The sequence below is a fragment of the Aquarana catesbeiana genome, linkage group LG05, assembly GCF_042186555.1.
Source record: "Aquarana catesbeiana isolate 2022-GZ linkage group LG05, ASM4218655v1, whole genome shotgun sequence".
NCBI classification, from domain to species: Eukaryota; Metazoa; Chordata; class Amphibia; order Anura; family Ranidae; genus Aquarana; species Aquarana catesbeiana.
In genome coordinates this window covers 103,044,854-103,057,073 of record NC_133328.1, presented here as the reverse complement: position 1 = coordinate 103,057,073, position 12,220 = coordinate 103,044,854, and the positions used below count along the sequence as shown (strand labels likewise).

Sequence of the window (12,220 nt, the reverse complement as noted above, 5' to 3'; positions counted from 1 at the left end):
CTGGCTTATTTGCTATTCCATTGCCCCATTTCCTGGTTCACAATCATGTCTGATGCTAGCAATACGGAATGAGGGGGCTTGCTGCCTGCTGGGGATAGCTCAAGGCAGGTGGGACTGTCAATTTCACAAGATTGTGTTGAACATTCTGAGGCTACGAGCAGCCTTCTGCACACTACAGGCCTTTCATCATATATAACGAAGGGAGCGTAAGTGCTCTTAGGTTAGTCAACACTATGGCGGTCTCCTACGTTAAAAGACACAGGGGACTCACAGCCTGTTCTCTATTAAAGGAAGTGTAGCCAATTATGTCTTGTGCTCAGAAGAATCAAGCCTACACCTCAGCGGCTTATGTTCCCAGAGTCCAAAATATTCTAGCAGACTTTCTTTCCAGAATCCCATTGGACAACAATGAATGGTCTCTACATGTGGAGGTTTATAGGCACAGATGCCCTGATGGATCATTGGAAATGCAGTAGGAATTGTGCATTTCTTCTAGTCCTGGTCAACCTCTGGTTTCTACAAAGACTCCGAACAGAGTTTGTGGAGGTAGTGGCAGTGATGCCTTATTGGCCATTTAGGCCGTGGTTCCCCTTGCTAGCACAGTTCAGCTTTAGGAACCCAGTGCACCTTCTTCTCAAGCCAGACCTTCTTTCACTGGGTACAATTCTACATCCATGTCCAGCACGGTTGCGTCTGTTGGCCTGGTTCTCAAAATTGGAGGTCCTCGGCTGCTCCTCCAGAGTCATCTCCACTCTCTTGAAAACTAGAAGAATGAACACAAAGTTTACGGGAGAATCTGGTCAAAGTTTGTTCAATGCATGTCTGCTGCTGACAGATTATGTAGTGATCTAGATTTTCTAAATATTCTAGGCTTCCTCCAGTTGGATTTAGCTCTGGCTCTATCGGTCAGTTCCCTCTGAGTTCAAGTGTCAGCTTTATCAGCCTTCACAGATGTATCCCATCTAGGCATCTTTTCCTGTCCAACAAGTCTTCAAGGGAGCAGCTAGGCTCAGACCTCGGAGTAAGCAGAGGTTTTCCAAATGGAGTTTCCCTTTTGTTCCCAACCCCCCCTCGGGAATTGTAGCGGAGTGTTCTAGGGCTGTCTCCTTTAAAGGTCTCTGTCAAGCCTGTCAAGCCTCAGAGATTGATTTACTGGTCATAGAAAGCTTTTCTTAACGTTCTTCCAGTTTGAGCGGTGCCGTTACCTATGCTTGACTCAATTCCCAAGGGTGCATCAGTATTTTTTAATGGGAACCAAGAAGTACCAACCTTAGAGTTCTAACTTACGTTCTTTAGACGTGGGAGAAGACGCGCTGTGGCTTAGTTGGTTAAAGCGCATGTCTAGTAAACAGGGAATCCTGAGTTGACTCCCAGCAGTGCCTTCCTTCAGTTTTAGGAATCCCTCAGATATTGTGAAGTTATATCTAAAAAATTGCAACTTCCTTCAGGCTTCAGAACACCTGTTCATTCTTTTACCAGAAAGGACAGAGGAACGTGCCTCATCTAGGATGATTGTGGCACATATTGCCTAGGCCATCCAGCAGGCTCACAGAGCCAAGGGCTTGGCTCCTTTGGAAGTAGTGTCTGCTCACTCGACCAGGAGTGGGTCTACACCTTGGGCAGCTTCGCAGGATGTGGTTCCCAAAGTAGTCTGTAGGGCGGCCTTGTGGTCATCAATGAATACGTTTATGGCTCATTATTGTGTAGAGACTGCTTCCTTATGCACTGTTTGTTTTGGCTTGCAGGTCCTGTCTGTTGACGGTACAAATTAAAGCTTTTGGATTAGCATTGCCCGCCCATGGGGTGTATTCCCATACGTATGCTGCCATGGACTCAGTCAGGAAAACTGAAAATTTCCTATCAAATATTTACCATAGTTTTCCTTTCCTGATGGACTCCATGGCAGCTGGAGTTCCCTGCCCCCCCCCAAGTGTCTTTAGGAGCCTAGTTACAGAACATGGCCTCTGGCTCAGAGCAAAGATTTATGGGAGTGGGATCCTATAGGGGAAGAGTGGAGGCAGGGTTAATTCATACGTATGCTGCCATGGAGTCGGTCAGGAAGACTGAAAATTTCCTATAAAATATTTACCATAATTTTTCTTTCCTGATGGACTCCATGGCCATGGAGTCCATCAGGAAGTAAAATTACGTTAAGTATTTGATAGGAAATTTTCAGTTTTTCTGTCACTTTATTTGCAATTTATTAAATTACGTACAGGGTCTCTTTAATGTTGAACTTCATTTAAATATTTTTTTCTAGTTTTGCAAAGAGTGTGGAGTTATTAATATTTTATTACTCCCTGTGTCCCCATTGTGGAGCTTTTCTTTTGCTTTCTGGCATAACAGATAGTGGTTTGAAAAATTGCGAAGTTAGCAGAAATCCCACCTTTCCCAGCTGTCACTCGAACAGGTTTCTCTATTTAAAAATTTGCCCCCCCCTACTGACAAGACTCCTTCTAGGGTCTCAATTCAGTGAGATCAAAAAAGGACAATAAAAGAGCTCCTAACCCTTTCATACGGTATTCGAAATGTGTCTGGAGTTTTACTCTAAATCTTATAGGAAGCACGGTTGCTGCGTACACAGTAGACAAATATGCTGTGGCACTGAATAGGTTCTTCTTCCTTGGTTACATGGATTCATGGGTGGGGAACGTGTCAGGGACAAATACAGTGCCCTGAAAATCAGATCAGATACTGACCACACAAAAGATCAAATAAGAGGATTTCATGTTTTGTGACACAATAACAATTTTTTTTTGTTTCTTTGACAAGGGCTTCAAAAATGATTACTGCAGATTGTATGTGTAGCCCTGGTCCACAGTGCTCCCACCCACCATTGCACAGACCAGGCTGTCACTGAAATGCCCCATACACAGTGAATGTTGCAGTTGTGCTCCATGTGTGCTCCATGTAATCGACTTCCAGCAAGGAAAGGAGGGGAGAGAGTGGAAACAGGACACTTGTAAGTTTGTGCTAATAGGACTGCTGTGCAAATAGGACTGCTGTGCAGCCTGGGAGAAGCGAAAACTGCTGGGAACCTCCTGGGACTATGGGAAATGTAGTTCTCAGGAGAGACCTACCTATAGAGCCAAGAATGTGAAAGGATTACAAGCAAGAAAGGAAAGGGGAGTATTCCCTGGGTTAAGGGCAGTCTAGTGGGGAGATGAGAGAGAGAGAGAGACTGCTGTCACGTCTTCCCAGAGGTCACAGCTGTGAGAGATTGCCAATGCTGGTTCCTGAGTCACTGCTGACATCATCAGTTCTGTGGGAGATGGTGGTGGTAGGTCTTTCTTAAGGGGACAGTGTCACTTTTTTTAGAATACAGCTTGGGTACCTACTCCTGGTAGGTTCCACTCAAATCTGAGCTCTCCAAAGCCAGAACTTTGGGCTCCAACGATTACCAATACACTGGCCAGTGGGAGGGGTTGGGAGAGACTGACAAACCTTTAGTTCTCAATACCATTGCTTAGTTAAGATTTCCCTGGTTTTAGGGCTCGGGGCAAAGACATTTGATTCTCCAACTATTTATGGTGTTGTAAAAAATTATTTAGGTTTCGTGTACACACTGCCTACTTTGACCGCTGGTAAAACGCAAAACGCACCGCGATTTTGCCAAGGTTTGCGTTTTTCCCGCAGCCGACGGTCATAATGTACCTATCCTGAGCCCGATTCTTCCGTGTTCAGGAGAGGGAGGTTGAAGCTCCCCTAAGCGCAGCAGCTAAACTCTGCTTTTATACAGTCGAGTTTAGAAGCTTTGGCAAAAAATTTTTAATAAATAAATTTAAGTTTAGGAGCTGCTAGTGCACATGAAGCCAATGTTACTGTTTACTGTCATTGCTATTCAGTTTTTTTTTTTGGCCATTAAGAATCTTTTCCCAATTAAATCCTCCTCATCTAACCTTGGTTTGTCAAAGGTTGTGACATTACCGGGACGGTCAAAGGCATCTGGAATTGGGGACTCAAACTTCAGCGGCTTCTTCTGGGGAAAGCACTGCATATAGATCCACAAATTCAGCACAATCACACTTTTCCTTTATAGACAAACAATGAACCTATTTCCTATTCCTCTGTATGAAAACCGGGCATAACCTTTCATTAAAATGTTATTATAGTCTCTAAGTACATAATAGTTTCATAACAGTGTGCAGATGACTGAGAGTGTTTGGTATTTTCCAGTTCAACATACGGAATTTCTCCTTAAACTTCCTCCCATAGACAGTGCCAGGAAACATGTTTAACTGAGCATTTGTTGTAACTATATGCAAACTTAAAATGAAGGACAGATGTTTGCAGAAGAAGAAAAAAAGTTGGATGTGAGTAATATCAGTGGAAAACAGCTATCATTATAAAATCTGCAATATATATTAATAGCCATTAAAGAACGTGTAAATCCAAAATCGATTTTTCATTATGTTTACATCAATGACTCACTATATTCAGTTTTCAGAAGTTAATCATTTTGTGTGAAAATTTCATACCTGGAAATCATGGCAGTAGTTGTACTTCCTGTTGCGGACTGACAACGCTAAGCCATCGTCTATCAATTATTAGCAGCATTGTCAGTCTTCTGCATGTGTTCCTTCAGTTGACCGTTGAATATCAGGACTCTGTATGCCTCCTGTAGACCTGGTTCACAGAAAAAGATTTCTTCCACCCTTAAAAATATGTTTTTCTCTTCTGGTTGCTCCCCACTCCATCTCCCATAATTGGAGATTGCCCCTCGCGTCTGCAGAGTTTTTTTTTCCTTTTCAGTGCTGTAGCCCAGCATGTTCTCCTTTCTCGCCTAGGCAGGAATGACGTACACCCCTAGCTGCTTCCTGGCATGATTGCATCACACATCCCAGCAGGCAGTGTGTTACTGAGGGGAAAAATTCAGTACATGCTATATATAGTATATTAATCGTGCACTCCACAAATCTGGCCTTTATGGAAGAGTGGCAAGAAGAAAACCATTGTTGAAAGAAAGCCATAAAAAGTCCCATTTACAGTTTGTGAGAAGCCATGCGGGGGGGACACAGTAAATATGTGGAAGAAGGTGCTCTGGTCAGATGAGACCAAAACTGAACTTTTTGGGCCAAAAACAAAACGCTACGTGTGACAGAAAACTAACACTGAACGTGAAACATGGTGGTGGCAGTATCATGTTGTGGGGAAATTTTTCTTCAGCAGGGACAGGGAAGCTGGTCAGAGTTGATGGGAAGATGGATAGAGCCAAATACAGGGCTGAATACAAATGCAGGCCACACTTTTCAGATATTCATTTGTAAAACAGTTTAAAAACCATTTATCATTTTCCTTCCTTCCTTCTAAAAATAATTCTCACATAGTGCTCCCTTATTAACATGTTTCAGGCACTGAGAGTGGAAGGAGAGGCGTCTTTAAGCAACTAACAGGAGAGGTGGAATGCAGGAAGGACATTATCAGTGCAATGATTTTTATTTAAAGTGGATGTAAACCCTAATTTATACCCAGTGAAGTGAACAGCCTCAGATGATATACAGAGATTAAACAAATCCTCCTACATAAATTTTACATATATATCTGCTGTCTTTAGCTTTATATACTGTTTGGAAAGTGCACATCCTGTTAGAATTCCCTCTTCCTGATTCACCTGTGGGTGTGGATTCTTGCCATGCACTGTGAGACAGCTGATTGGAGGAAGGGCACCCCCCCCCCCCTCGACCTGTGCTGTGAATAGAACAGCTCTCTGCTAATCTATTTATAGCACCCACCCTGACACAAAATTCAAACTGATTTTATCATAGTTGTCAGAGAACTTGTCAGAAGTTATCATGCTGATAACAGAAGAACGAAGCAGAAGAAAGCCACGGGACTTTGTGCTTTGAAAATAGATAAGAAAACACTGCAGATATTTGTGCCCAGCTCAAATTTCATAAATTAGGTTTACATCCACTTTAAAATCCAGATATTGAGATTTTATCAGTTATTATGTGCAAAAAAAAGTTACTTCTGCTAAGGGGTGTTAAATGCATGGATCGCTTCCCTGTACTTTAATTTCCATGCTGAATAGTAGAGCTCTGGCTGTACTTCCAGTCCACTTCAGATATCAGAGCTGCAGGTCTCATAGACATAGACATGAATGGTTCATAGAATACATTATGTTTTGCAAATGGCCAAGGGGAAAGGAAGGTGGATAAATTACACTAGTACTTCCATCTATGAGACCCGCAGGTCTGATATCTGGAGACAATCAGAATTACAGCAGGAGCTCTACTATCCAGCATAAACTATGGATTTAAAAGTACTGGAAAGAGATCTGGACATTTAGTACACCTTAGCAGAAGTAACTTTTTTTTTTGCACGTAAGACCTGGTTCACACCTATGCATTTGGTTTTCTATGGGACATGTTCACATCTATGCTTTTTCAGCCGCTGCATTTTTTGAAAGGGTCAGGGACTTTTTTAAACGCAAAACTGTGCTGTTTTTGGTTTCATAGACATCAATGGATAAGCATGTCGTTTTTGCTGTTATTTTGCCGTGATATTAGTGCGATTTTACGGCAATTTGCATTTTTTAATCTGCCCAACAACAAATTGACCCCAAAAAAAGCACAAAAAACGCAAATCGCAGTAAAATTGCAAGTGCAAAGATGCACAGCAAAATGTACCGTAGAAAGCACCAATCGCAAACTGCATAGATGTGACCCAAGCCTAAGGCTCGATTCACACCTATGCATGTTGCTTTTGAGCGTTTTTGGAGGTTTTTTTTTCATGCTTGCCGCGTTTTTGAGCTGCGTTTTTGCCGCGTTTTAGCGGCGTTTTTGCCGCGTTTTTGCCGCGATTTGCGTTTTGCGTTTTTTTTTTCATTTTTTTTTACAGTCTTACAAAAAAATTACAAAAAAAAAAAAAAAAAACGGCAAAAACGCACCAAAAACGCATCAAAAACGCTGCAAAAAAGGTGCACTTGCGTTTTTGATGCTTGTCCATTGAAAACCATTACATGCAAAACGCTGCATTTTGCATGAGAAAAAGTCCCCGACCCTTTCCAAAAACGCGGAGATACAAAAAAGCATTGATGTGAACATGTTCCATAGGAACCCATGTTAAAAAATTCCCGTGCATTTCTGCAAAATGCAAAATGCATCAAAAAACGCGCTAGTGTGAATGGGGCCTTAGAACTGATCAAAATCATTGTGCCTGGAGTTCTGATTTAAGTTTCAAATAGCTGATAGTGGAAATTGCAGGCTCTAGTGTGATACCAAATGTCAATATTGTACCGGAGGTGTGTGTAAAATATTAAGGCTTTATGCACACTAGCGGTTTTTTAAGCTCCTAGAAGCTGTTATTAGCATTTTCTTTCTGCTCCTGGAAGCTGAATAGTGTTATCCTATGTGTCCATGCACACTACATTAGACATTTAGTGTTTTTTGAGCTTCAGCGACTAGGAGCAGAATTTTTTTTTTTTTAGCAGGAAAAAAAACATTGAACGCTCCTAAATGCTTCTAAATGCTACTAAAATGCTTTTTTCTTCATGTACTGTAAAAATGCTAACAAAATGCTAATGCTTCTAAATGCTCCTAAAAGCTTCTAAAAGCTACTAAATTGCTAAAAACACAGTCACTTCCAGTGCTTATAGTCAGCCTACAACATTTTTCATCCAGCCTTTTTTGCGCTTATAAATAACGCTAATGTGCATGGAGCCTAAAAAATGATGAGTATTCTGGCAGGTAACAGGTAGGTAATTTATATTGATTCATTTCAACTGTGTAGATAGGTGTTTGGCTGGACATATGCCACAGCCACTATTTGGCCCCTTTCACACCGGTCACATCTGTTTTGAAGGACTCTACTTGCTTCGCAGGGATCGATCCGTTGATCTCCGCTGAGCAGGCGAATGACAGGTCTGTCTCCGCTCATTGTACAGAGATGGACCTGTTAGAGCCCCGCTCTCCTCTATGGGGAGATCGGATGAAAACAGACAGGTGGTCCATTTTCATCCGATCTCCCCATAGAAGAGAGCGGGGCTGTGACAGATGGAAAATTGGACCCCCATCCGTCTGGATTTGGTGGACCGGATCTGCGGATGCCAGCGGACATGTCACCGCTGACATCCGTCGCTCCATAAAGGTGAATGGAGTTTCCGATCAGGTCCACCTGAAAAACGGACAGACAGATCTAATTGGACAGCATGTGTGAAAGGGCCCTAAAAGTGACTTATTCAGTTTGCCAGCATTCACCTGAAACAAAACATCAGTGTTGGATTGATTGAAATGGCAAATATCTTAAAGGGGCTCATTATATTGCATGCATTATAGTGCAACGTGCATTAGGCTCATTTCACAATGCTTTAACAGAAGACTAAGGATCTCTATTTTATCCACATGACTAATTTTCAAATCTCATTGCACTGAGCTGAGAATAACTATCCTCTATTTTTAAGACAATGATCCTTATGGGGGTGTGTGTTAGCTTTGTGAATTGAGCCTATTGTATTAACATGCATATTGTATGTTGACATGCATTTTAGATGTCTGCTATTCATGAAAAATTGTTATACGATGAATGCCAAAATGCAGTATTCAGGACTGGATGACAACACATTTGCAAACAGCTTTTTTTTTTTTTTAAATGAATTCATGTCTTAGTGATCATGGCTATAATATCAACTCTCAGTAAGACGTGCCATCAAAATGGCTTTGAAATTTGTCTTATATAAAAGAAAACAAAACACAAACTAAAATACTGAAGAAAAAAAAAGAAAGCGAGGAATGCCAAGATGTCCCCACAATGGTCCTTTATTTGCACAGCCTGGTACTGGTGTATTTACACTGAATGTTCTCTACCCATGTGGAAAAACAGGCAGCCTCTTTTCTAACATTGCAGGTGTTTAGTTAACAGGGGCATTCACACACCAGACTCGGTCTTATAGTTTTTTTTTTTTTCATTCTCCAGAGCTCGGCACACTGAGCTTGACAGAGGCTGTTAGACTACTGTGTTAATTATCTTCCCCTCCTGCTGCTTACCATGAATTGGCTGGCTTAATATACTGGGTACCCCACAGCTCCAAAGTAATAAGTTAAGATCATGAATTTTTACCTCTTTCCACTCTGCCCTGCACTCCAAAGATAATCATTCCCTGATAACAAAGTACTTATTATTGATCTTTGTTTGCTTTGCCTGGGTTATGTACATTGGCATAGTTCAACCGCATAAATAATTATCGAATTAAACCCACACTGACTCGTTTCCCATTTTCTAGCCACAAGCGACCAGTTATTATGCTTATAAAAGGGAGGAAATATTCACTATGTATGGGCATGTTTTCAGGTTCTCAGGACAGCAGATTAAGCGATTTACTGACTTCAATCGGTTTATTAACTCAGTAAGCAAGTAAATATATACACAGTACTAATGTATTATATGAATATAATAGTTCCAGTTCAAGCTCAATTAAATGATCTTTTCTACAGTGGAATGATTCTGTTATAACAACTGTTCATACTGTCAATAACTGCAGACTACAAAGCCTCAAAACATTTTTTTTTATGGGACCCCTTATACTGATAAACCTCCTCCTATTCTCCTCTGTGCCCATCACCCTATCATACTGTACCTTGTATCAATAACCCCAACTGTATGGCCCCTCGTCAAATCATTCACCAATAGAATAACTGCTTCCCTATCATGTCCTCACACCAATAGTCACTCTACTCTCCTATCATGTCCCAAACCAATGATATCACTTTGCTCCCCAATCTTGTCCATACACCAACAGTCTTACTTTGCTCCTCTGTGATGTACCCAAACAAATAATCCCTCTGCTCTCATATCATGCCTTTGCACCAGTCGCCCTTCTGCCCCATATCATGCCTTCCCACCAATTGTCCCTCTGCCTCCATTTCATGCCTTCACACGAATAGTCCCTCTGCCACCATATGCCTTCACACCAATAGTCCCTCTGCCCCATATGCCTTCACACCAATAGTCCCTTTGTCCCCATGTCATGGGTTCACACCAATAGTATCTCTGCGATCATATTATGTAACCAAAACACTAGCCTTATGCTGCTCTCCTATCACGCCCCCACATCTATAACATCTATTCTCTCCTATTATGCACCCACACCAAAAGTCTATCTTCTTCTGTATAATGTTTCTCCTCACCATTATGTTACCTTTGATTTCTTATCCTCAGTTTGCATAAAAAAACTCAATCTCTTATCATGACCCATTGCTCACTCACTTTCTGCTCACTTGTCTTCCTGCTAACACTGAAGTTTAATCTGCATATATTTTACCTTTCTTGGTTCCTGCTATAACCCCTCATTAGCATGGTAACAATTTACTTTTTTTTTTAAATAAAACCGCATTGCATACCTTATTTAAACCCTGTGCTTCTCTATGCAATACAGATAGATTATGACTAATGGGAGGGGCCAGCAGGGTGCTATACATTCCTGAAAACTTCACAGCACCCTGCCTCAGTAGTTCTTTCAAGAGCCCTTAGTCAGCAACTTCTCTTGGGCGATATTATGCAAATGTAGTTTTGACTGGTGGCCCCTTTAATGTAGAACCGTACAGTCTGGGCATTTTTGTGGTCACCCTAGAGCCTGGGCAAACAGTCTACAGGGATGTTTACTGTCAGGAGTCAGGACATTCTTCCAGCATTAGAGTGGTAAGAGGCCTTTGGTCTGTTTCAACCTTGCTGCTGTTACTGATATTTTACTGCCACCAGCAACATTCTGCTTAAGGGACAGCTTTGTCTATCCCTTCTCTATGGATAAGTACCCTAGTTTTACATAGTTATATAGTATGTAAGGTTGAATAAAGACAATAGTCCATCCAGTTTAACCTGTGTAGGTGTATGTATGTCAGTGTTGATAGTCATTTCCCATACCCCTGTATGTTGTGTTCTTTAAGATGCACATCCAAGAGTCTCTAAAAAATATCAATACTCCCCGCTGACATCACCAATTGTGGAAGAGAGTTCAACCTCCTTATTGCCCTGACAGTTAAAAACCCTCTGCGCAGCTTTAAGTGATTGCAAAGGCAGAAGGTTTTTTTATCTTAATGCATTTTATGCATTAAGATAAAAAACTTTCTGTGTGCAGCAGCTCCCCTCAGCCCCCCTATTACTTACCTAAGCCCAGCTCTATCCAGCGATGTTGCACGAGAGACTGGGCTGCCTGGGACTCTCCTCCTCATTGACTGAGACAGCAGCAGAGCACCATTGGCTCTCTGTTGCTGTCAGTCAAATTCAGTGAGCCAATGAGGTGAGAGAGGGGACAGGGCCTAGATGGGGCTCCGTGTCTAAATGGACACGTGTAGCTGTGGCTCGGCTCGAGTGCCCCTGCGAGAAAATGTAGTGCTTGTAGTCAGCCTACAGTACCTGGTATTCCCAGGTGGTCTCCCATCCAAGTACTAACCAGGCCTGACCCTGCTTAGCCTTCAAGATCAGATGAGATTGGGCGCATTCAGAGCAATGTGGCCATAGGTGTTTTGAAGGTGAGCACTACAATGCAAGTTTAAGAGCCCCACTGCTGGCAGACTTTAAATATGTTCCTTCAATGGCCAGTGGTGTAGATATGAAATAAACATTATAAGATAGACTACTTCGTTTTCGCTGTCTCTTTTGTAATACATTGGTATTGACTACTGCTATTGCTGCTGTTTAAGTTGACAATAGTGTGCCCTTTTTTTAAACCTTGGGAACTAATATCATTAGTGTTAATTATTACTTTGTATTCTATAACCAGCCTTACTGTGATCAGGCCCTTGTTATCAGTATTGTATTTACAGGGCTTATCCCAGCCCAAATACAATCCTTTGCATAGCTATTGGTGTGTTGGTAAGCTACTTAAGGAGTTCGAGCTACGCAACTATCAAAATGCCTTGATGGATGGATTTCAGTCTGGAGAAGTGCAATTTCTAGACAGACTGTATTTGTCTGTAGACCACACTAAGTAACACCCGCATGTGAACATCCATGATTGAAGGAACTGAAATTCAAAAAGTGAAATTGCCAGGAACAGTCATGCCGAAGAGGGAAGTGCGACTCCAATCGAAGTGGCAGCAGCAGTTGCATTCTGTCAAATTTCCTTTTAAGTGTCTGTCACTGCAGCATCAGGACAGACCTATAACAACGCAACCAGACTTCATCCCCCGCAGCCCATGTAGTGAGGTGTAGCTATACAGTCAATGGCCAATATTAATGCTTTTAGGTTGGTTTAAGGAACAGCTGCAAGTCATCCGTAGACTAC

General features: G+C 41.9%; 1 pseudogene; it reads right to left on the bottom strand.

Moving 5' to 3' along the window:
* Positions 1–11,337: 11,337 nt before the first annotated feature.
* Positions 11,338–11,456, bottom strand: LOC141146319 (5S ribosomal RNA; annotated as a pseudogene).
* Positions 11,457–12,220: the final 764 nt, after the last annotated feature.